Genomic DNA, 27894 nt, shown 5'->3' with positions numbered 1-27894 from the left:
AGGAATCGCGGTCAAGGGGTGGGTCCAGCAGGGCCCCCAGCGAGTCAGGCCCTGAGTGGCTGGGTCCCCTGGGCCTCGTGACCCTAAGTCTCCTGGCAGCACCTGGGAAGCCCCAGCTCGTCTGGAGCTTCAGGGTGCCCCAAGACCGGAACGTTCTCGCGGGGCGACCACAGCCCTGACCCATGTGTCCCAAAGGCAGGATTTCCGGTTGTTCCTGGGGGCGGATCATCCCCCAATCAACACCGCGTCGGCTTTTAATCGGGAGTTGGACGGCTGTTCCCGAGGCGGAGGGGAGAGTGCACCTGTTTACTTCCGCAGAGTGGGAGGCACGCGGGCATGGGGGGGGTGTGGGGGGGGATCTGGGTCCCGGCACCGCTCAGCCCCCGTCACAGGTGCAGCGTGGCTCTGGCCTTCTCTGGCCTTCAGTCTCCTCCTCGGTAGGACGCTCGGACTAAATGATCCCCCAGGCCTTCCAGCTCCGCGAGCCCATGATTAATAAAACTCAGACACACCATCTGCTCACTCTGACATTTAAGAAACAGAACGGCTTTCCAAAGAGAAAGCTGCCCGGTGCAAGTCGCTTCTCCTCCCTCGCCTGCCGATCGAGGGTGGGTTCGCACCCTCCCCACGTCCCAGCCCTGAAGGGGGGGGGGGAGCCGACATGCGCACGGCACTGTCTCCCCCACTCCACCCCAAAGGTCAAAACGGGGGAGCTCGCGGACGGCAGAGGCCCTGCCCTGCTAGAACTCTGAACCGACCCCCTCCTGGGACGTGCACCCTTTGAAACGCCTTCTCCGGCCCGAGAGCCAAACGTGCCTCCCGCCAACGCGTCCCCTAACCCAGACTGTTAGCGCTGGTCATCTCACCTTCCCCACCGGTGCGGCTGTCGTCCGTGCTGGGGAGTGAGAGCCCCTGCCCCCTTCACAGGTGGGGAGACCGAGCCTGAGAAGGAGGGGTCGGGCCCAAGGTCACGCGGGTGACAAGCAGCAAGGTGGGGGGGGGGGTGTCACCCTTATCCAGAGTGATAGAGAAAGAAGGTCTCGGCCCCACTCTGCGGCCACACTGGGATAGCTACCCTCCGGGCCACCCCGGTGGCTCTGCTGTGGCTGAGGACGGCAGGCACTGGAGGCCAGGAGAAGAGAAGGGGGGCGGGGGGGGACATCGGGGCAGGTGAGACCCTCCCCTGCCAGCCAAACTTCGGAAGTGCTTGTAACTCAGCCCCGGAGCTGAGCGGGGTCAGACCCGGGGCCCACACGGGTCTGCCCTCTGCAGCATCGGGCCAAGCGCCCAGGTTCTGCCCCTGGCGGGGCCCCACGGAGAAGAGCCCTGCAGAGGCCCCTGGCCTGGGATCTAGCATTCCTTGTGGGCTGAATCTCAGCAGACCCCCATCCAAGCTGGCCTGTTGCTGCAGTCGGCCCTCGTCGGGGGGCCCAGCCGGTCTGCACACCCTTTCTCTGCCGCTCTCCTCCTCCTCCAGGAAGGGCTCCCAGACCACTCTGGACGCGGTGGCTGCCACTCCCTCTCACCCTCTATGCTGGGCACAGCCCGGGTCGTTCCTCCAGTGCTCTGTCCCCACCCCCCACCCCCACTGCCACCCTGAACTGGGAGAAGCAGCAGCCGGGACTTCCTGTTTTCTCGTAACGACCCATCAAATCAACCCCAAAAGCTGGATAAAAATAGCCCCCCTCCCCCCCCCCCCCCCCGTTTCTTCAAAGCACCAAACCGCTGACAAGACTGTAAGGAGTCGCCAGGCCAAAAGGGACAGGGACGTCAGAGCCCCGGAGCTGACTCGCCACAGAGGCCACGCCGGCCCTGAGCGCATCCGCACACCCGGCAGGTTCTGAACTTCCGTTTTTACGGCCTTAAGGGTCGAGGGGGACAGAGAGCAAAGCCGGGGGCCTCTGCCCACGGTGGAGCAGACCCTGCCGGTAACGAGGCAGGACCCCAGAGGGCCACCCCGCTCAGGGTAAGAGGGAGGGGGGAGCCGGCCAGGCCTCGTGCGGAAGGCACCTTCATCTCAGGCTTCAAGCTACACCCAGTTTTTCTTTCTTTTTGCAAATGCAACGGGCACAGGCACACGAGAGATCCACGCCTCCTGGCCGAGCGTCAGCAGCACGAACAGGCGAAACAAGCAGGCCCGCCGCGACTCCAGAGGCCGGCACAAACCTGTCGCTCCGACAGAGAAGCGAAAGCCTGACGGGACCTGCGGGCGACGAGACCGTCACAGGACGGGTGCCGCGGCCTAAGGCCGCCCCAGAACGCGGGCTCCCCGAGGGCCCTGCCGGTCCCCTCCGCCTCCTCCGGAACCACGGCCGGCTCGCGTGGCAGCTCCGTGGCTGTCGGGGGGGTGGGGTGGGGGGACGCGCCACACACACACACGCGGGACCTGAGACCGTCGGGGGTGAAGGCACAGCGGGGTCTGCCGCAGGCGAGACTGGTGACTCACACCGCCCGCGAGCAGGCGGGCGACAGGGCGTCGCCAACCCCCCGTTTCCCTTCGGCGTGACATTTCCGCGGGTGAAGGCAGGTGCTCGCGGAAGAACCAGCCACCGAGCAGCCTCCACGGTGGGGGGAGGAGGAAAAAAAAAAAAAAAAAACGGCCCCGAGGGTGTAATGACCGGCTTCGAGACGCCGAGTCCTTGAGGCTCGGCCCCGCACCCCCTACCGCTATAATTCCGAGGTCTCCGCTCTTTATTACAACTCGCGGCCTTGGCTCCCGGAGCATCAGGGATTCTTTCTGTGGGGGCAATTTCGGCGGCTGCAATTAGCTGAACAGGCATCTTTTGTCCCCGCCGAAGCACTCAATCGCAGGTGTAATTAGGTCCCCTCACCCCTGAAATCTGCAGAGAGCTGCCCGCCTTGACTAACTGCACCCACAATTAAGCGCTTACGGGCATGTGGCTGCAGCCGGCAAACATGTGCACGCGGCTAATCGCGGGGGCACCGAGCAGCCTTTCAAAAATAGACACTGTGTTGGAGAAATCCAGCCTTCTTGCATTTGTTGTTCGAACGGCTCTGTCCAGCTGGGAATAATGAGGAAAGACAAACACGCCAATTAGGCGAGGTCCATACATAAATAAACTGCACAGCTCCTTAATTAAGCCACTTACGGGAGTGGGCAAGGCCGCGAGGAGAAGGGGGAAGGAGAGCGGTGGCCCCCGAGGGCAGCAGGGGGCGACGGAGATGCCAGCGGAGAGGCCCGGACCCCTCGGCCAAGGGGTGTGGCGGTGGGGGGGGGGGGCTGGCGGAGGACAGGTGGGCAAGAGGGAGGCTGGGGGAGGGAGGGCAGAGGGGCGGCCTGAGTGGTGTACCCAGAGGACGGGGTGCCAGAGGAACCTGCCCCCCCCCACCCCCGCCCTTTCCCACAAGCCGGCTCTGCCTGGCATCTGACCTCCTCCCGGGGAACCGTCACATCTGCTCTTCCCTCCCGCAGCCCCGCCTCCCCCCTGGGGCCTCAGAAGGGTGGCGGAGCCCCAGATCGAACCCCCTGCCTGCCTCCCGGGTCGGCTCCCTCCGACGCCTTGAGCTGAGACCCCAGGCCCTCGCCAAGCCTCCCCCCCGCCCCCCGCCCCCGCGAGCGGGACCCACGCGACGTCACACGCAGTTGAAAAACAAAGGACACCGCAGCCTGGATGGAGCCAGCACATGCCAGGAGGAGCGTGGCTGCGGGTGACGGCGGCTACCTCTGCCCCCCCCTCCCTGCCACATCCACTTTCTGAACTCCCTGCCACGTTGCTGTATTGTTTCTAAACAATACAACCGAGCAGATTATACTCCGCTGTAATCAGACAGGGAGAAAAGCTTCCCGCGCCCCCAAGTACAGCCACTGACAGCCATTTGCCTTTTGCAGAGCGCAGCAGTCCCGGCTGGAAGCAAAGGGCAAAGGCAATATTTAGATAATTAAAAACCCATTGCTGATGGGGCCAGCCGGGTGGCCACAGGTGGCTTTGGGGCAGAACAGCAATGGCTCAAAATGGCCTCCGTGCCTTCTCTCCGCCCCTTCCAGCCGCAATCGAAGCAGGCGGACAGGTGACCCCTGAGAGACTCCGGTTCCACGGTCCCTGTAAGACGCGGCCCTGGCCTTGCCCTTCTGCCTTACCTCTACTTCTAGCCGCGCCAGCCTCCCCGCCCCAACCCGGCTCTTCCCGCCTCAGGGCCTTTGCACAGGCTGTGCCCTCTGCCTGGGACTCTCTTCCTCCAGCTACCCACAAGGCTCTCTCCATCCCTCCCCTCCCTTCAGGTCTGCTCTCAGACTCCCCCTCCCCGCCGTTGCCCCCACCCCCTCACCCCACTGTGGGGTTTCTGTTGCACTTTTTCTCTGCATTTACACCCGACAGATGTGTGCTCCTGTCTTGCTCTTTGGGACTTCACTAGGCTTCGTCACCACCGGGTCAGCAGTACCGAGCCAGGTGTCTGGCACACGGTGGGGGCTCGGTACCGACGAAGTGAATGAACGAATGATACCCAGGCTGGACACGAAAGCAGCCCGGGGCAGCTGCCTCTGAACAGGGACCGGGCCAGAACCTGGACTGGGAACGTGGGAGTCCCGGAAGCTCCCGAGGAGTGCGGGTCCCTGCTCCGTGGGAGCCGGGTCTGGAAGGCCTCCAGGGTGGCGGCCTGCCCAAGCGCTCAGGCCCCAGGCAGCCCCCGGCAGCAAGGGTGACCGCAAGCGGGTCCGGCTCTGCAGCTCGAGTCCCCTCCTTCGGCCCTTGAATTTTTAAAGCTTTTCTCGGCGCTGAGAATCACTAAGCAACCGGGAGCACAGCCTCGCTCCTCTGTCTGACCCTCTTCCTGCCCCCCCTGCCCGAGCAGACGCCTGTGAAAATCACAACCAAGATCAGCCCAACCTCGATTATCTGCTGTCACGGGGACGGCGGACCGCGGAGGCGCACAGATGACCCAAAGCCCCAGTTTGGGGCCCCGTGACCCTGTCTGGGGCTGCTGACGAGCCACCAAAGGAGTGGGCTTCACCTCATCCCCTCCCCCGGCCCCCGTCCCTGGGGACTTCCAGGATGGGTGCCAGGCCCCACCCGGCGGGCGCGATGCCTCAGGCCTTTTCACCTCCCCCTTCTCCAACTCCCTGCAGGGCGTCCCACACACGACGTGATCTGTCCCTCATCCCTCATCCATCCCTCGCTGCCAGCTCAGGACCATGCCAGGGCTGGAGTTTCTGGAACCTTCCCCGTTGTGACCCACGAGCATCCTCGATGGTGACTGTCCCCGGGCTACACGGTGGCCAAGGCTAGGCCTGCTTCCCCAGCCACTTCGGGGCTGTGTTGGCCGCTGCCTCCTGGATGCAGGGAGACAGGTGAGGGAGCCGTTCCTGCCCAGGCAGCCCCCCGGGGGTAGGAGCCCAGGGAACAGGCTGTGTTCAAACCCACCGCCACCTGCCACCCGGGACCGCTCTGGACCTCAGATTCCTCCCAGCTCCGAGCGTGGATGAAGGACCTACCACCTGGAGAGCGGAGAACATTCCGGGCCCCCCGGGAGGCTCGTACATTCCGCCATCGACGAGGTATGGCTAACATCCCCGTGTCTCAGACACTTGGGTCCCTGCCCAAGGTCGACAGAGGGAGGGGGGTCGCAGAGGCAGACATTCGGCAAGGGGCAGACACCCTGGAGACCCTCCCGCCTGGGAGCGCGGCTGGTGGCCCTGGCTTCAGGAGGGGCCCGGCCGCTTCCACACCACCCGTAATGACCCGGAGCGGCCCCACTCCTCCTTTTCCGAAGAAGCCCAGATCCAAACCTGCACATCACCCCACTTCCCTAGAGGAAACAAGCCAGCGAGCCCCACAGAGAACTCAGAACTTCCTGGCCTTCAGCCAAACCCACAGAAGCTTGGCTGCTGACCCGGCCCATCCTAATCCTCAGGCAGTTCCTGGCCCTCCCTCCTTGGGACACTTCTCCCTTAGATATCCTCGCAGCGTCTCGCCCCCACCCCCACCCCCCTTTCACGGCCCTGGGGTCTGCACTGTCACAATCCCCTCTTGCAGCCACTGTCCCGACGGCCCAGCCCTCACGGGGCGTCTCCCATTTGGAAAGCCCAGAGCCCAGGCCCCCCCCCCAGCCTGTATACAGCAGGCGCCCCATGAATGCACATCAGAAGGCCGAAGGAAGCAGGGGCAGGGCTGGGCCCGGAGGCTCACATCCGAGGGACTTTGGAAAGCTGATCCCCCAGGCCCTGTGGCGACACAGGCCAAGTGGGGGAAGGGGGTGAACAAATGGTCCCCGAGGGGCCGGGGCTCAGGGCGGGTTGGTTTGGCCCGTTGGCCCCTGGCAGCGGGACTGGGGTCTCGGCCACATGCAGCTTCAGATTAGCAAGGGGCTCACTCTCTTCTGCTTTCAGGGTGTCATCCCAAACCACCAGGCAGCCTTCCTCTTATCAGCAAACTGTCACGCCCAGAGGGCTGTGGGTGGCTTTGTTTTTTATTCTTCCCTCCAGGGAGCCCTGATAAGGAGGCCGACCTTTACCCTCCACTGCTTCCCCTTAGTGGCCTGGAAAATCACCCCCCCTCCCCGCCCCCCAACCTAAGCAGAGATGGGCCTGGGGCTTCCAGAGAAGTCCACCAACCCCACCCTCAGTCCCGGCCTGAGGAGAAGGAAGCCCCCAGGGCGGGGGTTCCCCAGGCTGGGTTCCCCAGCCCGTAGGTGGCCCCTCATGTGGCCTCTGAGGTCTCAACGGCAGGCCGCATCTCCCTTCTGTTTCCAGAACCATCCAGCACCCAGGAGAAGCTGGTCCGGCTGGCTGCTGGGAGGGGAGGGCTATGCACACCTCAGCGCCAAGAAACAGACGCGGGCAGGGAGCTGGAGCCGCGCACGTCTGACTCGTCACCCCCGGAACAGCCCTGAGCGTCTGTCCGTCGGTAAAAGGACGGCCAAGCACCATGCGGAATCCCATGGAGAAACCTCGCTTGGCAACGAAGAGAACAAACATGGACACACGTGGCAACCTGGACAAACATCAGGACGGAAGGTCGCGCAAAGGCAGCCAGACACGCAAGGGCAGGTGGCTCCGCGAGGCTCTGGGGCGGGCGCGCCTACCCTAGGAAACGCCCAGAAGCACGGAGAGCGAGCAGGCCTGGACCAGGCCGCCAGCACCGGCCACGGGGGCCGAGACGTGGAAACCACCCAGGCGAGCGTCGCGGAGGCACGGGCTCACAGCCCACGCCACGCACACGCAGCCGTCAGGGAACGAAACCCCGACGCGCGCTGCGACGCGCATGGTCCCCGGGGACGTTACGCTCCGCCCGCGAAGCCCGGCACAGACCGCAGACGGGCAGGTCCCGAAGGATGCCACCCCCGGAGTCCCCGCACTGGTCGGATTCCGACTCGCGGGCACAGGGCAGCCGGGCCAGGGCCGGGGAGCCGATGGGGACAGAGTTCGGGTTTGGGGTGACGGAAAAGGCCTGGAGGCGGGCGGCGGCGAGGGTCGCGCCACAGTGAAAACGTGCTTCACGCTGCTGAACCGACCGCGTGAAACCAGATGAGACCCTACGTTTTGTTTCGGCCGTTTTGCCACGAAGTCAAAAGGAGGAGAGACCCTAGCCTGGAGTCAAGGAATGTCATCAGCGGCCACCTGGCTGGGGTGGAGAGAGACTGGGCAGGTGCACCTGGGAAGGAACTTTCTGGAGGGAGGGCCACGTGCTGCACGAGGACCAGGGCGGCGGGAGCACAGACAGATGCCCGTGTCAGAGGCCAATGACCACAACTCTCGAGATGCCTGTAGTTTACCGGACGCAAACCGTATCCGATAAAGTTGATTCGGAAAGTAAAACCAAAACAAACTTTGAACTCTCGTGTCCCGGTATATACGTCCGTTCGCTTCCCGGTTATTTCTACGTTGCACACGTTAACAACCTCTCTGTTATAAAACCAATGCAAAGAGAGTATCTAAGAGATTAGACGCACAGAGTTCTAGCACATTCCTCCCGTGTCAGAGGGCTGCTGTGTGTCCCCTGGTTTGGAAGACAGGGGTCAAGGCCGTCTGTGCGAGGGCCGGTTCAGGGGCACAAGGGTAATGTCGTGGGGACAATCTCCAGCCCCTGAAGTCTGCTGACAATAACCACGAACCCCGAGGCCCCGGGCACATGACTTGCAGGTGAGACCAGTCTTGTGCCACACGCGGCCCCCTCTCTCTGTCACACACGTGTAAGAACAGACGTGACCTCCCCCCACCCCCACAAATACCCACGGGGGCAGGTGCGGCAGAATCCTGCCAGAACCTGGGAGTCCAGAGTCCCAGACCAGAGGGGTAGGTCCGTCCTACCCACCCCCCCACTCCCGCCTCAGCCTCTGCCCAGGGTCACAGCTCGAAGCAAAGCTGGGGAGGCGGGGGAGGGGGGGCTGCGGGAGCCCAGCTTCTAGGAGTGAGGGTGGCACAGTGGTTATCACTGAGGGGTCTGGAGCGGGAGTGCCCAGGTACAAAGCTCACTCTTCCATTGTTTAGCTGTGCGGCCTTGGGCACATTCCTCCCTGCCTCAGTTTCCCCTGTGTCGTGGGGATGATGACATTCGCTGTGGGGGTAGCTGCAAGAAGGGACAGCTAGTGTACGAGGCACTCTCCACTCAGTGTCATCCTTTCAGGACACCCCTTCCGGCCTCTGCAACAGCCCCCCCACCCCAGACTCCAGGGGGGGAGGGACAGAGTCTGCCAATCTCCCTGCAGCCCAAGTCCAAGTTCATCTGCACGGGCGGGTCTGTGTTTATCCTTAAGTCGTCCTTTTCCTGCCCTGGGCCTAGCACCTGGCCCCTCCCTGGCCCATTGTCTCAGGACCCAGGGCCATCCGGTCCATCCTGGCGGGGGGACAAGGGAGCCCCCCACCGCCATTTCCTTACAACAGCTCAGACTCCCAGTCCCTGACCCAGCCCTTGGCCAAATAAACACAAGTGCACACAAAAGGCATCCCGGCAAGGCTGTGAGGGGCAGTGACAGGGTGGGAGGGCCAGGCGGGGACACAGCTCCCAGGGTATTCTGCTTAGGACGCCACTGGGGCTGTCCCCATGTTCAGGGGCACCCCCACCCCGCCAGCCCTCGGGTCCTGGGGAGCTGGAGCCCATCCGGAATGGACCTTTCAGCAGAGGGCCTCTCTCTCTCCTGCCCAAAGCCACGCAAAGGCCTCTGCGGTCCCCCGTGTGCACTGACCGCCCTGTTCTCCGACTGGCTGGGATCAGCTGTGCTCACGTGGGCATGACAGGGGTGTCTGTCCGAAGTAAGGGCCACCCACTGCCCCAGGTCAGGAGGTGGCAGGGGACGGAAGCCATTGCTGGAGCATCAGCTCCCCACCAGCAGCCCCTGGACAACCCACCCCCGCACGGAGGCAGCGAACGGTGCACCCGACGCTCCCCGCCCCAGGACGGGGGACAACGGAGGACCGCTCCCCAGCACCTCTGAGGGGCCCCCAGCAGGGCTGAGCTCCCGATGCCCGCACGGGCTCAGTGCTGCCTCCGCATCAGCTTCTTTCCTTTCTTATTTGCTGTCCTCACTGCTGCATCTCCAGGGATCACCTCCCAAATAAAAGTCTCGAAACCCAGCCAGGGGCAAACGTGTACCAATGCGTAGGTGACAAACCCAACAGGGCCCAGGGATGGATGGCTCATGCCTCGCAGGCAGCGGGGTGACGGAGAAGCCAAGAAAAGTGCCCTATGGTGGGGGGTGGGGGGTGGGGACTGGGGTCTCAGCACTGGGACAGAGGAAAATAATCATCATCGCGTGGACCTCGTGGCTTCTTCCCCCGCCTCCGACGGGTCTGGACGAGACCCCGCTATCTCCAATGGCCGTGGTGGCGGCTGTAATTGTTTCCTCCGCGTTCGATCCATTAACGGGAACTCAGACCCACTGGCTGGTTGCTCACAGAGGCTGCAGGTAGCAATTTTCCATTTGTGTTTCAAATTTTAATGAACGTGCCTGTCCCCTGGGCCAGCAGCGCGGGGCTATAATCCTGACGGAGCTGGTCGCAGGCGCACCACCCAAGGCTGGGGCCCCAGAGGGATTTCTAAGAGGGCTTGATTTCTCCGGGGAAGAGCTGCAACGAAAAATGGTCCTCGCTCCAGCCTCCCCGGCCCCCTCCACCCCTCCCAGCTGGCTCGGTGTCGAGCAGGCTGCAAATCGTAAGATGATTATTTCTTTCCGACATCCCCAAAGTATCCTATATCCCAAGATGGAGAGTAAAGTTCAGCTCTGATAAGATTGCATCACCGGGGAGGAGATACATTCTCACCCCTGCTCCCTCTGCCTCCGGCTAACATAATTCCTTTCTGATCTTACCCAGGGCATCCAGTCAGGCTGGGAGGCAAACGGGATAATCCATTTTAGAGAGATTGATCAATATCGTTAGGAGCCTTTTAAATGGTTCCACAGGCTTCGAGGAGCCAAGGCAGACGGCTGTGCTGGAAACTGGGGGGCCAGGGGTGACAGGAGGGCAGGCACAACTCGCAGAGATTTCCTGACAAGCCTCTCATTTCCTACCAAACTTGAAGGGCTGGTTCCAATCGGGGCGGAGAGGCCAGACACATGTGGGCAGGTTGTACACTGCACAAGAGGCTGGGCCAAGGGGGCCAGCAGGGTGAAGTCTAGGGGATCCTGCATTCCTGAGACGGGTGTCTGGAGCAAACAGAAGGGCACGTGCCCCTTCCGGGCACAAGCGGGGGCAGCTCCCGCCAACAGGTGCCGAGCGGGAACGCAGACCCAGCGTAAATAGAGATTTCGACTTGTCAAAAAAAAAAAAAATCTGTTTTTTAAGTGTTGGCAATACGTTTTAAAAAATAAGCAAGACGCCGTGTGGGAACCAAGTCAAGCAGAGCTGCAGGCCAGATACTGAGGCCTCCAGGACCTTCCACCAGCCCCAACCAGGAGGCTGTTTCTTCTGCCAGAGGCCCTACCCACCTGCCACCGAGCTGCCCACACACACTGGATCGCGCTCCTTCTCTGCTGAAAATCTCCCAACAGCCTGACCCCCTTTGCTCTCATACCCTTGAAAGGCCCCACCCGCCTGTTTAAAACGCGTCTGGAGTTGGATTACATCTCACCCAGACCTCGCTGCCTGGACAGGGCCTCCTCCCTGGCCTCCGGCTGCCGCCGGCGCCCCCTGCAGTCTGTTCTTGGCACGGCAGCCCGAGGAGGCCTGTTCCGCCACAGAGAACCGTCCGCGGCTCTCATCTCATTTGGAGTGAAAGCCGAGCCTTTTACAACCCTCTCTGGGACCTTGTGCTATCTGCCCTCGGCCCACCTCTCTCCCCCTCACTGGCCTCCTGGCTGTCCCGCCTGCCTCAGGGCCTTTGCACTTGCCCTTCCCTTGTTGTAACCTGTGTTATCTCCTCTATCCACAAAGGAGCTCTATTAACAACCGTGCTGGAGCCAGCAAGAGGCACGCGCGCGTTGGGACTGCCGCAAACAAGACGTCCCTGTCACTTTACATCCCCCCTCCCACCCCCGCCCCGGGCTCTGCTTTTAAAGAGTGTCAGAGAAAGGCCTCCCTGACCGCCACCCCCCCACCCCATAAAAAGCGGGCAAGCTCCCCATGCTTGATCCCTCTTACCCTGGTACCGTCTCTCCGTATCGCTTTCCCCCATCCAACCCAATGCTTATTTATCTGTTTTCTGGTTTCTTATCTGTGGCCTCCCTCTGACTGTAAGCTCGGGGGGGGGGGGGGGGTTGTCCACTGGACCCACTAATTGCCATGTGCCCAGGCTAGCAGGGCGCCGAATGCGTGACCGTCTTCAGGGTCCCTGCAAGCTGCTTATTAGCACGACACTCAAGCCCCCTCACATCCCTACCCGTCTCGCCAGGCGCGTCTCTGGTCCTCCCTCCACGATGAACCGCCTACTGTGTGCTCAGCACGTGGCTCTTCTCTCCGTTCCCAGAATGCCCTTCTTCTCCCCGCCCCCCACCGGCCACCAGGTGAACTCCTGTTCATCCTTTAAAACCCAGTGAGGAAATCCCCTACTTTAAGAAACCTCCCCGACTCTGTCCCCACTGCCTCCTCCCACTACCCCTCCCACAGGCGCTTGTGGGTGGGGGGTCCACGGCCACCTTAGAGGGCAGGGTCTGCTGTGTGGTCCTCCAGGTTCCGCGTGCCTGTGCTTCGTCATGAGCCCACTGCTGTCGCTCCCCACCCGGGGCGCTGATGACCTAGGGGGGCTGTAATGTGGCCACAGTGACTCCCCGGGGCAGCTCGATTTGGCGTTGGAAGGGCTGCCTTCCAGGGGGTCTCCGCCCCCCCCCCCCCCCCCCGCAGCGTGGAGTGACCCCCTTCTCTGAGAAGCCAGGGCTGCTGAGAGAGGGTCTGGAGGGGGGCTGGGGCCCCAGCTCCCGCAGGTGGCCTCGTCCTCCCCCCCCCCCCGCACCTGCCCGCACGCTGGGAGCCAGCTCCCCCTCCTTGCTGGCAGAGGGCCCTTCCCCAGCCAGGCTCCCGTCCTTTCTGTCCCCCTCCCCACGCAGGGCAGCACTTGCCCACGGTCACGGGCCACAGGGGCCTCCCTTAGCAGCCCCCCAGTGCCCCCCGCACAGGCGAGGGGAGCGGGCAGGGGGAGAGGAGGGCCAGGAGGAGCCCAGGCAGACGGTGCCTCCCAGGAAGCGCGGTGCGTCTGTCTGGGGCCTCACTGTGCCCGCTGGAGGGGACCCCCGGCTGCTCAAGGGTGACAGGAGGTGAGGACCGGGTCAGGGCTTCACCCGGGTCAGGGACCGGGCCACTCAGAGGCGGCCAGCCGCGCCCCTCCCCAAACCCCCGTGCCTCCGACAGTATTTTTACAACGCTGTTTTGGCACGTCTGCTGTGAACTTAATTTAACATCCATATTGCTGCTACTTAATTAAATAGATGAACTCATTCTACATTTACAAGTCTTAATTCATCCTGAACAAAATTGGCCATGCTCAGTTCTTTATACTCTAACAGCTCCCTGGAACAAATGGTGGCCTTTGCGAGTTAACGGCAGGGACAGGTTAAAAGCTAATTATCGGCTCTGGTCGCCTGTGTGAGAGAGAGTGGACGTCTTTATCCATCATCAGAAGTGAGCGGAGGTCCCAGTCACAGGGCGACCAGGGCCGGCGGGCCCCCCCCCCCCCGAGGCGACCAGGGCCTCGACTCTGGAAGAGGGGTGGGCGCCCGGCCCCTCCCCACACCCCCCCACCCCCCCGCGAGCTTCCTGCCTCCACCTGGGGGCCTCTTTCTGTCCCATCCACCAGGCCGCCTCTCCCCGGGGAGCCTCTGGTCCTCCCACCGCTCGCGTCTAACCGCCCTGGCGAACGGCACGGCTCCACAGGGCTTTTGTCGGTCTGTCCCGGCCACCAGCACGTCTGTGTCTGCCCGGCCTCACCGCCATACGTGGACTGAGACCAGGGTCAGTGTCTGCAGCTCCCGCATGGCTGTGAGCAAGGGGCCTGGCGGGGGCCACCTGCGGGGGTCCCTGTCTCACCGGCTCAAGGTTCACCAAGCTAAGCCCTGGGCTATAATAGGTGCTCAATAAACGCGACAGGTACGAGTATGGCTCCCGGCTTGGTGCCGGGCACAGGGTGGGGAGGGGGGTGCAGAAAAGCCTTGCTGGCAAATTGCAAATCGGGTGCCTGCTGCCCGGCCAGGGGGAGACAGCGAGACGGGGGGCCCGCCTCAAAGCAACTCTACCTGGTTGGGACTATCCACACCCTGGTGTCGGGGCCCGGGGGACAAGGAACGTGACGTCTTCTCGGGACCCTGGGAGGAGACGTCTGGCAGATCACCGGCCCCGTCACTGCCAGCAGAGTCAACGAAGCAAACCCGAGGCCGCCAGCGGGCGTCCTGGGGGACCTCCTCCTCCCTCCACACGCAGGCCCTGGGTCGCAGAATGAGACATTTACCTCGCGCCGGTGAGAGGTCTGAGGCGCCAGGTGCCGCTCTGGGTCCCTTCCGGGCACGTTCGCAGGTGGGCCCCGCGCAGGGAGGGGACGACCGAGCCCAGAGAGGTTACGCGGCTTGCCCAGGGCCACACAGCTGGCAACCGCGGGGACGAGACGGGAACCCGGCTACCCGGGGCGCAGTCCAGGGTCGAACCGCAACACACGCTGCCCCTCACAGAGCAAACGGAACCCCCAGAGGCCGGGAGTGTGGCCGGGCCCCTCTCGGTCTGGGACCCCGGCTCTCACCTTGGTGGGCAGTGCCCCGCCCTCCACGAGGAGCGGCCCCCCTGCCCCCCACCCAAGGAAAGCTGGCCGGCCTATCGAGGGCATCGCGCGCTGGGCAGGGGGGGCCAAACCACAAGGCAGGAAGTCTGGCCAACTCCCCACTCCACGGCCCCCGGGATCCTGCCTGCCACCAGCCAGACAGCAGGCTCTCCCACACAGCCACTCCGCTCACCGCCCTCCGGGACCTCTGCCAACGAAGGCTTGTGGGTGGGAGCGGGAGCTAACCCCAGGGGAGGGGCCCTCTGTGCCCCCAAAGCCGTCATCCCACCGGCCCGGGGTGGAGACACCCAGGGCCGAGGGAGGCCAGCACGAGGCCACCAAGCTGCCCCAAGGCCCCTCCCCGCCCCCACCGAGGGCCGCACACCAAGGCCTGGAGGCTGTAAAACGCCACGGGCCAACGGGCCTCGGTGATGCAACGGGAGGGCTGGTTGCAGCACGAGAACCGGTCTCCCTGGGGAGAGACTTGTTTGTCGAGAGAGAGGGGAGCTGGTGATGGGGGGGGGGGGCCCACTCATTAGCTTCACTCCTGCTGTGGCTTCACTAACGGCTGCTCCGCGGCCTCAGGGCGTGGCGGGAGAGCCCTGAAATGTGCAGGTGAGGCTCCAGCCGCCCTGGACGAGCCCTGTGGGCTGGCTGCCTCAGTTTCCCCGGTGTGTAGGTTCCCGCACCGCGTCCCGCGCACACGGGATGTCACGAGGCCATCGGAAGCCGGACGGCCCCTCTGCCCTCTCCTTGTAATTACAGGCCTGGCCCCAGCTTCTCAGCCCCGGGACGTGGACAGGTTCAAACAATACCTGTCTTCCTGGACCCTGCGAGCAGGCGCGGGCATGCCCCGCCCTGGTCTCCTGGCCTCAACCGTGGCTGCCGGTCCCACCGCTCCACACACCCACCCCCGGTCCTCCTGCCCAGGGCATGAGGCTGGCCCAAAGAGGTGTCTCAGGTGGCCTCAGCGCCCTTAGGGCCTCCTCCCGGGAGCAAGGCCCCATCTATCGACGCCCTCAATAATCATGGCCATGCTAGCACTTAGGAGTGCCTCCCGTATTCCAGAAACATCTTTATACACACGCCACCTTGTTCTGTGCTTCACAGGCAGCTCCGATTTCTGGATAAGCAGAGGCTCAGAGAGGCTGAGCTCCTTTCCCCAAGCCACACAGCCATCGGGAGACGTGACTGGGACGGGATCCCAGATGGCGCCGGTCTCCAGGCCTGCCTTCTAACCGTGCTCCCCTCCCCCACCGCCTCCTCTGCTGAAGTCCAAGGAGCAAAGACCCACTGCCCCCCCGCCCCCAGAGAAGGCAGGCTTGCGTTGGCATCGGAGAGCGGGGAGTCTCAGAAATGTGGGCGCCCCACCCTGCCTGGAACAGGCGCCCGGTGACACCGCCAACCTGTGGAAGGTTCTCAGGGGCAGACGGCTGAGAGGGAGGGGCCCCGTCCCTCCCTCTAGCAACTGTCTCAGCCCCCAGAGCTGGGGGCTGCAGGGCGTGGCGGGGAGGCGGCTCTCGGGGTGCCCCAGCCTTGCCTCCTTCAGTCCCTAGAGACGTCCCCCTCCAACTCCCTCAACCCAGAGGTCGTTTCGTCAGTCTGTCCACGAACATTTACCCGGCACCTTCCTGCGTGTGCAGGGGGCAGAGGCGGCCCCCCTGGGCTGAGCGCCAGAGAGCTGGGGTGCGTGCACATGCCCGGCCCGCGGGGTGGGCGCACCCCCTCCCCCCTCCACTCTGCAGCCGAGCGCCCTTGGTCAAGTCGCTTCGCCCGGGTGCCTCGGTTTCCTCATCTGCAGGGTGAGAGCAACGGCCCACGGCCCGTGCGCCCACACTGGACCGAGGAAGCCAGGAAGGGAGGGCGCTGACCCTGGCAGCGAGGTGGGGACCGGCCGGGCATCGAGGGGAGGCGAGGCTGCACCCTGAGGGGTGCTGGGATTCGGGTGGGCCTCGGGCCCCGCCCCCGTCCTGACCACAGGCCTCGGGCAGGTGTGGGGACAGGCACCCCCATCGCTTTCTGTCTCGCAGCTGACCTCAACAGCGGGAGAGGCGAGAGGCATAATGGACGAGCCGCTTCCTGGCAAATCCCACAGTCCATCTGGGGCCTGCGGGAGGGGGAGGGGGCGTCTACTAAGGTCAGGCAGGGCGTCGGGGGCTGCCGGCTGCCTGAGGAAATCCTTACAGCCGCTACCCTCCCCGTCCCGGCTCAGGCAGCCCCTGCTGTGAGTGGGGAAACTGAGGCTCGGAGAGGGGGAGGCCGCCTGGCCGGCAGGGCCCGGCCCGGCTCCAAATGCCCCCTTCCCACGAGGGCGCCTGGGATTTCCAGGAGGCCCTGGAGAGGCTCCCCAGGAAGGCGGCCAAGGGGCCCGTGCCTCCGCCCCGTCGCTCGCTAGGAGACGCCACTGGCTGCTGTGAGTGGTGCCCAGTTTCTCGCTGGCACGCACAGACATGGGAACACTTGGCATTGCAGGGCCCTCATTAGCAGAGGATCTTAAAACAGTATGTGGAAACCCTTCAAGACCCCCCTGGGCTCAGCGCCAGCACACTCGGCATTTTACGGGGTAAGAACACTGAGACAGAAACGCTGGCCTCTCGGGGGGGGGGGGGGAGTGGGGGTCGGGGGGGGGGCTGGAAGAACAAGGAGGGATCCGGGGACGGGACTGCAGGGAGGAAACCGAGGTCCAGGGAGGTCTCAAACGTGCCCAGAGCTACTCTGCACCAGGCAGGAGGGAGGGGAGGCTGGACGGGGAGGGCAGGGCAGGGCAGGACCCTGGCTGCATCACGGACTCGCTCTGGGGTCCAATTCCTCATCCAAGAGGCCAAGTTCGAGGTGAGGTGAAGGTGGAAGGCGATTCTGCAGTTTTAATCTCTAAGTCCCGAGAGAGGCCAGCTTCCAGACCCGGGCCCAGCGCCCTCGGCCCCCTACGCTGGGTCCCCCCGGAAGCATCACTGAACTGCAACCAGAGGTCAGCGGGTCGGACGTCTACCCACACGGGTCAAGTTAGAGGGGCAGCCTCGGGGTCAGAGTTTCTGCCGCAACTCAGTCAATCCCGAGGTCTTCCTGAAGACCCCAGACTCGCTCCTCAAGCCTCCCAGCCCCTGTCGCAAAGCAGACCTGTCAACCATTCTCCAGGCCAAGCCGCCGGCCAGCAGACCAGAGGCCTGCAGGGGCCGGGCCCCACTCCGCCCTCGGGTCCAACGAATGTCGAATGTCGTGCTCGTGCTCCCTCCCTCAAAGGTCCATCGTCATCCACGGAGCCTTAGCCTCTGGCATAAAATGAAAAGAACAGAAAGCGGGGCGGGGGGAGCTCTTAGCCTCTGAAAAGGTGGAAGTGAAAACAGCAGCAGGGCCCAGGAGATTGTTTAGACGCGTTTTCTGGAGACACCCCTGGGCCTTCTCTTGGGGGCTGCTGGTCTCCCTTGTGCACCTGGGGAGGTCAGAGCACAAAGCATTGTGGGTCACCAGGGGTCCTTCCCGAGTCCAGAGACGGGCCCTCCCCCACACGTCATCCACATCGAGGCTTCTAAGGCCGCAGGCCACCGGCGTCAGGGAGAACGGGACTTCTCAGGACTCGACTCCTCAGTCACGAGCAAGAATGGCGGCAATGATGATGACGGTCAAAGCTGAAAACAGGCACAGGATGCCTAGGACCAGCCCCGTCCAGGACACCGTGACCCGTCGGGGAGCTCACCAGGCCTCAGAGTGGCCCCCTGAGGCCGCTGCTCCGTCATCCCAAAGAGGGGAAACTGAGGCCTGCAAAGGGAGCCGGTCTGTGGTCACGGAGTGAGGGAGGGGCCACGATCCATGCAGTGAGGGCGGGCCCATCCTGTGCAGGGGGACCCAGCCCAAGTCCGGCCCCAACCCCGGAGCCACCAGCCACGTGTGGACGCCCCCATTAAATCAGCTAGCACCGAATGACGTCACCAGTTCATGGCTGCCTGCGCCATGTTTCAAGTGGTCAATAACCACACGTGGCCGGGAGCTGTTGTACCGCACGGTGCAGATCTAGAACATTCCATTGTTGCAGAAAGTGCCGTTGGATGGAGCTGGTCTAAGGGCCTTTCCGGCGGCGAGGGTCAGGGACGGGGAACACGGCTGTATGGGGGGGCTCTTGCCTGAGGTTCCAGACAGCCCCCCCCCCCCACCGGCCTTTGTTTGAAACGGAACTGGCATTTCCCAAGGGCCTACATGACCCGGTCTCTCTTCTCAGCACCACTGGACCAGGCCGCCCCCAGACGGGTGCCACGGGTGCCCTTCATTAGTCCTCAAGGGGCTCCCCCAAACTGACGGACAGACCAACAGACAAGACCGAGAGACAAGACCGGCGTTTCCCCGGGGGGCGTCTCACGCAGCCACGGGCCCTAAACACACACCAACCTCTCTGTCTGCACGCGAAGCGTCCCCCGCACCCAGAGGGATTGAGGACGAGGCCGTGCACACCAAGGCTTGACTTTATAGCTGACTCTGAACCTCACCCCTGCGTGGTGTATTCTCCCTTCCCGAGGTCGGGGGCGGGGCGGGGGGGGGACGGGGTCTCAGGGCGACAGCTGGCCTCAGGCAGTCCTGGGGCTGGAAGCTGAATGTGGACACCCTGGAGCCCCCCTGGCTCTACTCTCTGGACCTCGGCTTTCCCTGCGTAAAACACTGACAGTCACAACTGTGCCTCACGGTTAAGGAGACCATGCAGACAAAGCACAGAGAACAGTCCAGGCCCCAGGTCAGGGGCGCCCTCCCTGCCCCACGCCTGTGGCTGCCCTGTCCCCTCCACCTGTGAGCATCCTCATGGCCCAGAGACCCCCCCCTTGCCCTCCAGGACCCTGACACTCGGACCCCGGCGCCCCCTCGCTCTCCCGGACCCAGGCCCCCGGACGCTGAAGCCCCCTCGTCCTCTCAGAATGGCCCTGCACCTGCCCGGGCGGCCGCCGAGGGGCGCTGCAGCCCAGGAAGCCCGGAGGCCCTGGGGACCAGCACAGGCGGCCTCTGCCGGGGAGAGATAACCAGCCTGAGTTCCCGCTGCCGGCCCGACGGGGCATCGCGGCCACAGCCGTCCCTGGCGCCCGGGTGGGAGGCGGCAGGAAGTGAAAGGGAGGCAGAGCCGAGGGACAGGCCCCTCACAAAGAGCGCGTCCTCTGTAAGTGGAGATAAACCTTGGGCGGGAGGAAGGGGCGCTAAATCAGTTGTTGAGCCGATGTACCACATGCTGACAGGGCAAATGCGAGGCCTTTCACGGCCACACGGCTTTCATTTGTCCTTATTCACCGAGGAGCCTCCGCTTTATCTCCCTCACATTATGTGAGGCCAAGAGGCAGACACTTGCTCCTCGTGCACGGGGCTCCCTTGGAAAATATTAATATGTAAATGTCACTCTCCGTAGACCAGAAATGAAACGGGATGACGGACTGGAAGGCGCTCTGTCTGCTGGCAAGATAAAAAAAAGAGAGAGGGATGCTCAGGACGGGGGGCGAGCCGGGGAAGGAGGGCCCGCCCGAGCAGGGGCTGGGGGGGGGGGGGGGAGGCGGTCAGCCACCTGCCCCGTCCCCTCTCCAGGCCAGTGGCTCAGCGAGAGGCCCGGAGGCAGGGAGGCAGCTCCTGGGAGCACTTGCGTGCGGGCACTGGTTTGACCTCCGGCTCCCCGACGGCCCCATTTCACAGATGAGCAAACCGTGGCACCCGGAGGTCACGTGGCTACACCAAGGCCATTCAACCCGGTTGCGTCCCCCTGCCTCGGGGGCCTCCAGGACGAGCACGCGACGGGCCCGGCGCCCCATGAGGCTTGTGCGCGAAGGTCTGGGACCGCAGGCTTCACTCTGAGGATGTGCTGGCCGCAAAGAGACGCCGGACCGCAGGCACGTGGGCCCGCGGGGTGACTGCCCCCGGGGCCCCCCCTTCCAGCCCTGCCCGCTGCCAGGCACGTCACTCCTCTGCAGCCAGACCCTGCCCCCCCCCGCCCCGGGCCCTCCCACCCCAGCCCTGCGCAGCGGGCCGAGGGGAGCCCCGGATGAACGCGGGGGCGTCTCCAGCCCCGCCACCCTGACACGTGCTCAGGCGGCCCCCCACCCACAGACAGCAGCGCCCTCGGGCCCTGAGAGGACGCAGTCTGCGGCCTTCTGCCTGAGGCCGCTGCCTCCTCTCGGCCCCCACCCTCCCGCCGCTGCCAGGACTCATCAGCAGACTCCACGGCGCGACCCCAGGCCCAGGAGCTGAGGGGAGCAGTTGTTTGTCTCCTCCTGGTAGTGCCAGCTCACTGCTTAACCCCGTCCGGCAGGAGCCCGCTGGAGGGGAGGCCCTGCCGCCCGGCCACCCCCGGGGCTGGAGCGCAGGCCCCCGGGGACAGGGACAAGCCCGAGCAGAGGTGGGGCGGTGCCTACAGATGGAAACTGTGACTTCAGGCAGCTGGTATGCTGCTTGGGAAACATCAGTGCTCATCCGTCAACGGGCGGCGCCCTGGGAGCGGGAGGGCGGCTCCAGGGCTCCCCCGAGACAGAGCGTGTGCGCACACACACACGTGCACGTGCGGGCCCACGCATGCTCACGCGCACGCACACAGATGCACCTGTACGCGTGTGTGCACACGTACAGGTGCACACGTGCGTGCACGCACAGACACGGGTGTGCACGTGCATGCACACATCCCTGCCTAGCCTCTGACTCAACGGCCCCGACCTCTGCTCCCAGGCTCTCTTGCAGGCCCCGGGGGCAGACACAGGCAGAGGAGGGGCGGGAGGGGGGCAGAGCAGCTGCCTGGCAGGGGCGGGGGGCTCCGGAACCTTGGGGAGCAGGGCGGAGGGGGCACTCACGGCCAGGCCTTGTGGTCTGGACTTGAGAAATCTCCATCCCGTAATAGGTTCTGGCAACAGGGCCTTCCCCAGAACAATGGGCTGCAGAGTCTCTGAGCTGGGCAGGCGTCTCTGTGTGAGAAGCGGGGCTTGGCAGCCTTTCAGGGGGCTGTGCCAAACCTCCAGTGGGTTCGCTGCTCCCCGACAGGGCTGGGCGGGGCGGGGGGTGCTGCTAAGCCAGGACTGCCCACCCCTGCACAGGCCTGACTGCCTTCTTCCGTCCTCCAGGAGAGCTGTCCTGGGGGGAGCTCCAGGTGGGGACACCCTGGCGGGGGGACTCACAGACACAAGAGAGGGAGGGGAGTGAGGGCAGCAGATTTGCCCCAGGGAAGTCCTGGGGGCCTCCTGGTCCTCCTCCCCTGACACTGACCTGGTGGGAGGAGGAGAAGAAGAGTGGGGAGGGGGAGGAGGCAGGAAGCGAGAGAGGAGAGAGAGAGGAGAGAGCCCAGGGAGGAGGGGAGAGCAGGAGAGGAGTCCTCTAGGAGGTGAGTCCCTGCTGGCTCTCGAGAGCTTCCAACAGCCCCGGTCGCGGCCTAGAATCACCTGGGGAGCAGACATGCAGATTGCCAGGCCCTCCCGGGATTCTGATGCCACCCCAGCCCCGCCCCACCCAGGGTGTGCACCTGGGGGGGCCTCCAAGAGCAAGCTGCTGCTTCCGAAAGAGAGAAAAGTATGGGGCTGGGGTGCTGCAGGGGACCCTCCTGCTTCCCAGAGGAGGGTGGGGCTGAGGCCAGAGGCAGCGGGCGTCCCCCCCAGTCCTTCTAGAAGTTGGGCAGGCAAGGGACGGGGAGGCCAGTGACAGGGAGGCATGTGGGGGCCTGGGAACGCGCTCAGGGGCAGCAGGGGGTTGGGGGGGAGAGAAAAGCCAACGTGGGGTGTGGCGGCCGATGACAACAGTGGCAGGGACAGCTGACGTACCTAGGTGACAGCCCCTGTTTCCGGGCCTTTAGGAACACCGTTCTTCCCACACTATACACAGGAGCCAACGGGGACACAGAGAAGTGGAATACGCGGCCTGAGGTCACCCGGCTGCGAAAGGCAGAGCTGGGGAGGAAGCGAGCCTGGCACAGAGCGAGAACGTGCTTTCACCCGCTTTCCCTGCACGTGAGGAGGAGGAAGGGCAGACCCAACGGTGACGGGAGTCAGGGCGCAGCGCAGAGTCCTGCCCGGACGATGGCAAGGGGTGGCCCCCCCTCCCCCCCCGTCGGGCCCACGGACCACGGAGCAGAGCCACGGAGCAGCCACATCCTGAGCAAGCAGACACAGGCCAGGATGGAAGGGTGGTTCGAAGGCCTCCAAGGTCCCCAAGGTGATCCGGATGCCAAATGCGGGGGTTTGGGGCCACAAGAGGTGCGGGATGGACCTTCCAAAGGCGCTGGCTAGCGACCTGCCCAACTGTCCCCAAACTCACCAGGCTGGGGACGGGCAGGTGTGAAACAGGGGTCCCTCTTACAGACTCAGTTCAGTCAGCATCTTGCCCCCTCCACCATCACGAAGTGCATCGGCCCAGGCTCGCGGGCCGGGGGAGCGCTGTGATTCGGGGCTGGTCCCTACCGCGCCCGCCGTGTGGGGGACCCTTAATTTATGACGTGCCGGTAACTGATGTTTATATAAAGTAACTCTTACAGCTACTCAAAGTACAAGACGAAAAGCAATCCATCAGCCATTTGCCTCAAAAGAGAGGGAAAACACCACGTCCATCAAAAGCAACCCCCGAAAAAAGTGACGGGGAAGGGGCCGGGTCAGCTAAGCAGGTGGTCACTTTGAAGCTTGGGGCTCCACCCACACAGACAAATGGCGAATGGCGGGTGACAGGGAAATCACCACCAGGTTGCCGGCCACCCCCAGAGCCGGACGGGTCTGGGGTCCCTCCTGAAGGGCCCAGGCCAGAGTGCCAGACGCTGCCCACCGACCCCCCCCCGGCCCTCCCACCCGCTCTGATTCCTCCCTGGCCACCTGTTCTGTTCCCTGGGGGCCACAGCTCTAAGGACTGTGGCTGGAGGCGCAGGCGTGGTTTTCAGGGGGCCCTGATGAGCCCCAGGGTGACCCCAGGGTCCAGCGAGACCCCCTGTGCCCGTGACTCCTGTCTGCCGCTCAGCGATCCCCACTGGGCACCACGTGTACCCTCTCCAGCGCTCCCCCCCCCCCGCCCCGAACCGTCTCCATCCAGCTGCTTCTGGCACACGCAGAGACCCAGACTGGGAGCGGCTGGGGAAGGCTGGCCTTGGGGGGACAGTCTGAGCCCCCGGACGCCTGTGCAGACCCCACAGTGCCACTGGAGCTGACTTCTAGGTCGTGTTAAATAGCGCCGGGCCCTGCGCGCGTGTCCTGCGGCTGCCCCGACAGACCGCCAGACTTGGTGGATGAAAACAACACGAATGGATTCTTCACAGCTCCGGAGGCCGGAGGCTGGAAAGGAGCATCGCTGGGCCGAATCGGGTGCTGGCAGGGCTGTGCTCCCTACAGAGGCTCTAGGGAAGCATCCTTCCTTGCTCCTCCCAGCTTGTGATGGCTCCAGGCTCGGCCTCCATGCCCTCAAGCCTCCTCCACGTCTGCATCTTGGATCCCCCTGGGCCCCTCTTGGAAGGACACTCAGGGTTGCACTCGGGCCCCCCTGCGGGTCACCCAGGATCACCTCACCTCACGGTCCTTAACTTCATCACATCCGCAAAAACCCCTTTTCCAAATCAGGTCACAGTTCCAGGTCCCAGGAATCGGGACACGGACGCTGGGGGGCGGGGGCAGTCTCCAGCATACCATACGCACAGAGGGAAAATCAGCGAGGTCCCTGCTTCCGTTTGTCCAGCCCCGCTGGCCACGAAATCCACTCCCTCAGTCAGCAACCTCATCTACCAACCGCTTGCGAGTGCCAGGCACCGTGCTGAGCACCGGGAATACAGCAGAGAGGAAAACAGAGAGCGATCCCCGTCTTCAGGGAGCTTACGTGTGCATGGGACTAAAGAATCAAGAGTGATCGCCACAAAGGCCAACAAATCCAGGAGAGGAACCGAGTGTTACATTTCAGCAGGGCGAGCAGCTGGCTTTTGCACGAAGGCCTGAAGGAGCCGGGAATATGAGCCGTGCGGCGATCTCAGGAGAGCTTTCCGGGCAGCGGGAACAGTAGGTGCAAAGACCCTGTGGCTGCACGTTCACAGAACAGCAAGGAGGTGGGTGTGGTTGGAGTGAAGCAGACGAAGCGGGGAGTCAGCTGTGGGAGGAGGGAGCAGAAAGCTTGGCTGGGGTCGTGGGGGGCTGTGTGGTTAGCAGTGGCTTTCACTGTTGATCCTGTGGGACAGGAGCTGTAAGAAGGATCCTACAATGAGGCCAGAGCCACGTGCACCCACGCCCTGGCTTCCTAATAACCGAGCTGCGTTCTCCCCCACTGCTTTCCGGCATTTTCTTCCAGCACGTGACCATGAGAAGCAGCCTCCAGCCTTTACTGAGTATCCAGTCCAGTCCAGGAGCCTGGGCTCCTGTACACGACAGCAGGTAGCCGTGCAAGGCTGTGATCGACGGTGCGCGCCCCGGGCTGAGGCAGGATGTACGGGCCACACACACACACACACACACACACACACACACACACACTGGGGCGCTGGTTCTGGGCCGGGGGTGAGCCGCGGGCGGTGCTGTGCCTGCTGAAGCTGCAGCCTCCATTAAGAATTTATCAGCCCGGAGGGAAGACGTCTTTAGCTCTGGGTCTCCCACGGTGGGGTCCCCCAAGCAGCAAAACTTTGCTTCTGGGAATAGAATGGAAATCCAGCCCCTGGAGGATAATGGGAAGCCGGCTCACAAAGCATTTCCCTTTGAGCTGGGCCGAGCGGCCCCCTGATGACGGGACAGGGGGGCGCGTGGGGGCCCCAGGGGGCCCCAGAGCCAGCCCACGAGATGGCGTCCACGCTGGAGGCGCTCGGCCCCCAGGGCCCCACCTGCTCGGCGCGCCTGGCCTAATAAACCCTCTCTCGTTCGAGTCACATTTGATGCGGTTCCAACAGGGAGCCATACGTCACCAAATCCAGCAAAAATTTGTGCTAAATTGAATCAATCCATCTTGGAAATGGCTCTTGTCAGGTTCTGTCAGAGAGACCGTCTGCAGGGGACGAAGAGATCAGGAGGGGCCATCGGGATGTGGGGGCGGGGGGGGGGCGCGGATCTGAGCACCTCGAAGCCCCCCGAGGGGGAGGCAGGGACCCACGCGCACACACGCGCACCGTCACGAGCGAGGCCCACGGCACGCAGGGGGCGGGGGGCGAAGGGCGGGGGCAGGGGTGTCCGGTTAGCAGTGCCCCCCCGCCCCCCCCCTGCTGTCAGCCGCTGTTTTACCTTCGATGGAGCTTTCTCCCTGCTCAGTGCAGGCGAGACGTGCAATTATGAGGCGCTTACTCACTGCCAGGTAAGCTGTGCGGCGGGAGGGCCCGGGGCGAGTTCCCCACGCAGAACTCAGCCGGGCAGGGGCGGGGGCCCGGACGCCCCGGGGTGGGCAGCGAGGAGGACGGCCGGGAGCTGGCCTGAGAGGCTCCTCCGTGGGGACGTGGGCCTCGCCCCAGCACAGGGCTCAGGCCCTGCCTCCGGGCCCCTGGGAGAAAGGGGGCACCGCCCCGCTGTTCTGGGGGAGGCCCAGGCAGAGCTGGAGCTGGCCCGGGGGGGAGCCCCCCCAGGCACAGCCGCCCCAGACCGCACTTCACTACTGCCCCCCAAAATCTGGCTCTCAGAGTCGTCCACGGCAGATACAAGCCTCCCGGCCGGCTCGCTTTCTGCACACGTCCACGCAGACCCGGGCTCCCGCCGCGCGAACGGCCTGCCTGGTCCAGCCTCCGGCCCTTGTCTGTGCTGTGCCCCTCCTAGGTGAGCCTTCGCCCCTCTGTGGAGCTTATCCCCACCCTCCCCTCCCTCGGGTCCCAGCTCCTGTCCCCGCCGCTGCCACCTCTGGAAGCTCGGGTCCCCGCCGGGGGACCGAAAGCATTCTATCCGTTCGTGCCACCCACGGTGTCCGCCTCGCCCACAGGCTCCGAGGGGCAGCTGCGTGTGCAGATCGGACGCGCACGTCACGCCTCCCGAGTATGCACGCGAAAGTTCAAGGGCGCCGAGACGCAAGTGAAGGACACAGAGGCAGTACTGAGTTCTTGCGAGTTTCACTCTGCCGAGAACAAACCGAGAAACCAACTTCCCCCAGCACAGCAAATTCACGGCTGACCACGCGCCCCAACCCCCCGCCTGTGCCTCGGCGGCCGGACACTCCGCACCGGCCAGCCCCACCCCGAGGCCCGGGCACGGGGACAGCTGGGTTGCGTCTGCTCCCACGGCCTCTCCCCCTCTTGCCCCCGGTGGTGCGGAAACGGGGCAGCAGCGATCGGCCCAAGCGACCCAGAATACGCCAGTCCGGAACGTCACTGACTGGAAAATTACCTCCTGGGCTTAGAAGCCGGGGCAGTGGCCACCCGAGGGGACAGGGGCTGACCTGGAGGCCGAGGGAGCCCCTGGGAGCTGGCCACGGTCCGTGGGTTTCTTACCCGGGTGCCGGTCACACGGCGAGTTGGGCTGGTAAACGCGCACGAGGGGTCCACCCACACACACACTTTTCTGATGAATACCACCCTTCACGGACAGCTGAAAAGGAAGCGTCGGCTGAACCCGGCCCCGAAAATTCCTGTGTTGAAACCCTGACGCCCAGCACCTCAGAACGTGACTGTGTCTGGACACAGGATCTTAAGTTCATGTGAGATCATTCGGGTGGGCCTGGTCCAGCATGACCGCTGTCCTTAGAAGGGGAGACAGGCCACAGCCACACGCACAGAGGGGAGGCCCGTGTGAGGACACGGGGAGAACGAGGCCATCTACAGGCCTAGGGAGAGAGCAGTCCTGCCCACTGCCTGACCTTGGACCTCCAGCCTCCGGAAGCGTGAGAAAACAGATCTCTGCTGTCCAAGCCGCCTGGCCTGTGGGGCCTGGTTACGACCACTGGTGACAAAGCCCACTGGTGAGCAGGAGCCCCCCAAGTCCGGCGGGGAAGGCCAGCCAGCCCAGCAACCCCCCCCCCCCCGCCCCAGCCCCCAGCAGCAGCCATCAGGTGCGGGCGGGGAAAGAGAGGCCCGGCTTCAGCTGCACGGGGATGGTCGTCTCTCTGAGTCACCACAGCCCCCAACTCAATCTCCAAACCGGATACCCACTAAGCTGACTGCTGAGGCCACAGATCGACAGAGGGATTTATTAGCAGGCGGAGGAAGACAAAAGCAATCTCGCCTGACACAAATATAGATGAATACACGTACAGGAAACCCACAGACTGGCAAATTAAAACGTGGGTCGGGCTGGCGAGCATCGAGGAGGCCGGCTGATGGATCTCCCCAGCCAGCCAGCCAGCCAGGCCGACCAGATGTCACCACGACACGCGCTCGAGAAAGTGCACCCCCCTGTGCACCCTGGGAGGAGGGAAGGACGAGGGGCACCGAGGGCTGGCAGGCCCGCGGGGCTGTGCCTTCCCAGGGTGGGGGACCGCGTGACTCCGGAGGAAAGGGGGCGCCAGCTCGGCAAACCTGGGGGCCCCGGGGACGGCAGGCTTCCACGGCTCTGTCCCCTCACGGAGCCACGAGGCTCAGGAGAGCAGACCGTGAGCGTGGCTGCCTCTCCCAGCAAGTGCCAGGGACTCTCAGAAGAGCTGCGGGCACCAATGGGGGGCACACGGCTGAAGGCTTAGCCCGGTTCGGGGCACAGGGCTGCTAACCACGGGCCCCCGCCCTGGGCTCAAAACCGCAAAGACGTAGACGGCCTCCGCCAAGAAGCCAGCGCACGACCCCTCAGGATGCAGTGCCCGGCCCGGCCCCTTACTTGGCTCCTTCTGTCCCCTCTTCCTGGAACAACCCTCCCTCCCTCCCTCCTTCCCTCCCTCCTCTGGTGGGTCCCACCTCCTCGTCATCGTCATCGTT

The 27894-nt window shown here is 64.2% G+C and overlaps 1 protein-coding gene and 1 long non-coding RNA gene across 5 annotated transcripts in view; both read right to left on the bottom strand.

Annotated features, from left to right (window-relative positions):
* GSE1 (Gse1 coiled-coil protein) overlaps positions 1 to 27894 on the bottom strand; it is a 383079-nt gene that overhangs the window by 107836 nt on the left and 247349 nt on the right. The window lies entirely within an intron of this gene.
* LOC122233981 lies at positions 2674 to 6900 on the bottom strand. Of its 2 annotated transcripts, XR_006211660.1 has the most exons (3): positions 6773 to 6900; positions 2892 to 3023; positions 2674 to 2737 (listed from the first exon to the last, which is right to left on the bottom strand). It is a non-coding gene; the product is annotated as an uncharacterized LOC122233981 (long non-coding RNA). The 2 variants fall into 2 exon arrangements; XR_006211659.1 differs by having other exon boundaries at positions 2674 to 3023.

Source organism: Panthera tigris, chromosome E2 (genome assembly GCF_018350195.1).
Source record: "Panthera tigris isolate Pti1 chromosome E2, P.tigris_Pti1_mat1.1, whole genome shotgun sequence".
Lineage (NCBI taxonomy): Eukaryota > Metazoa > Chordata > Mammalia > Carnivora > Felidae > Panthera > Panthera tigris.
Note: the sequence above shows the minus strand (reverse complement) of the source record. Positions and strands in the feature narration are given on the sequence as shown.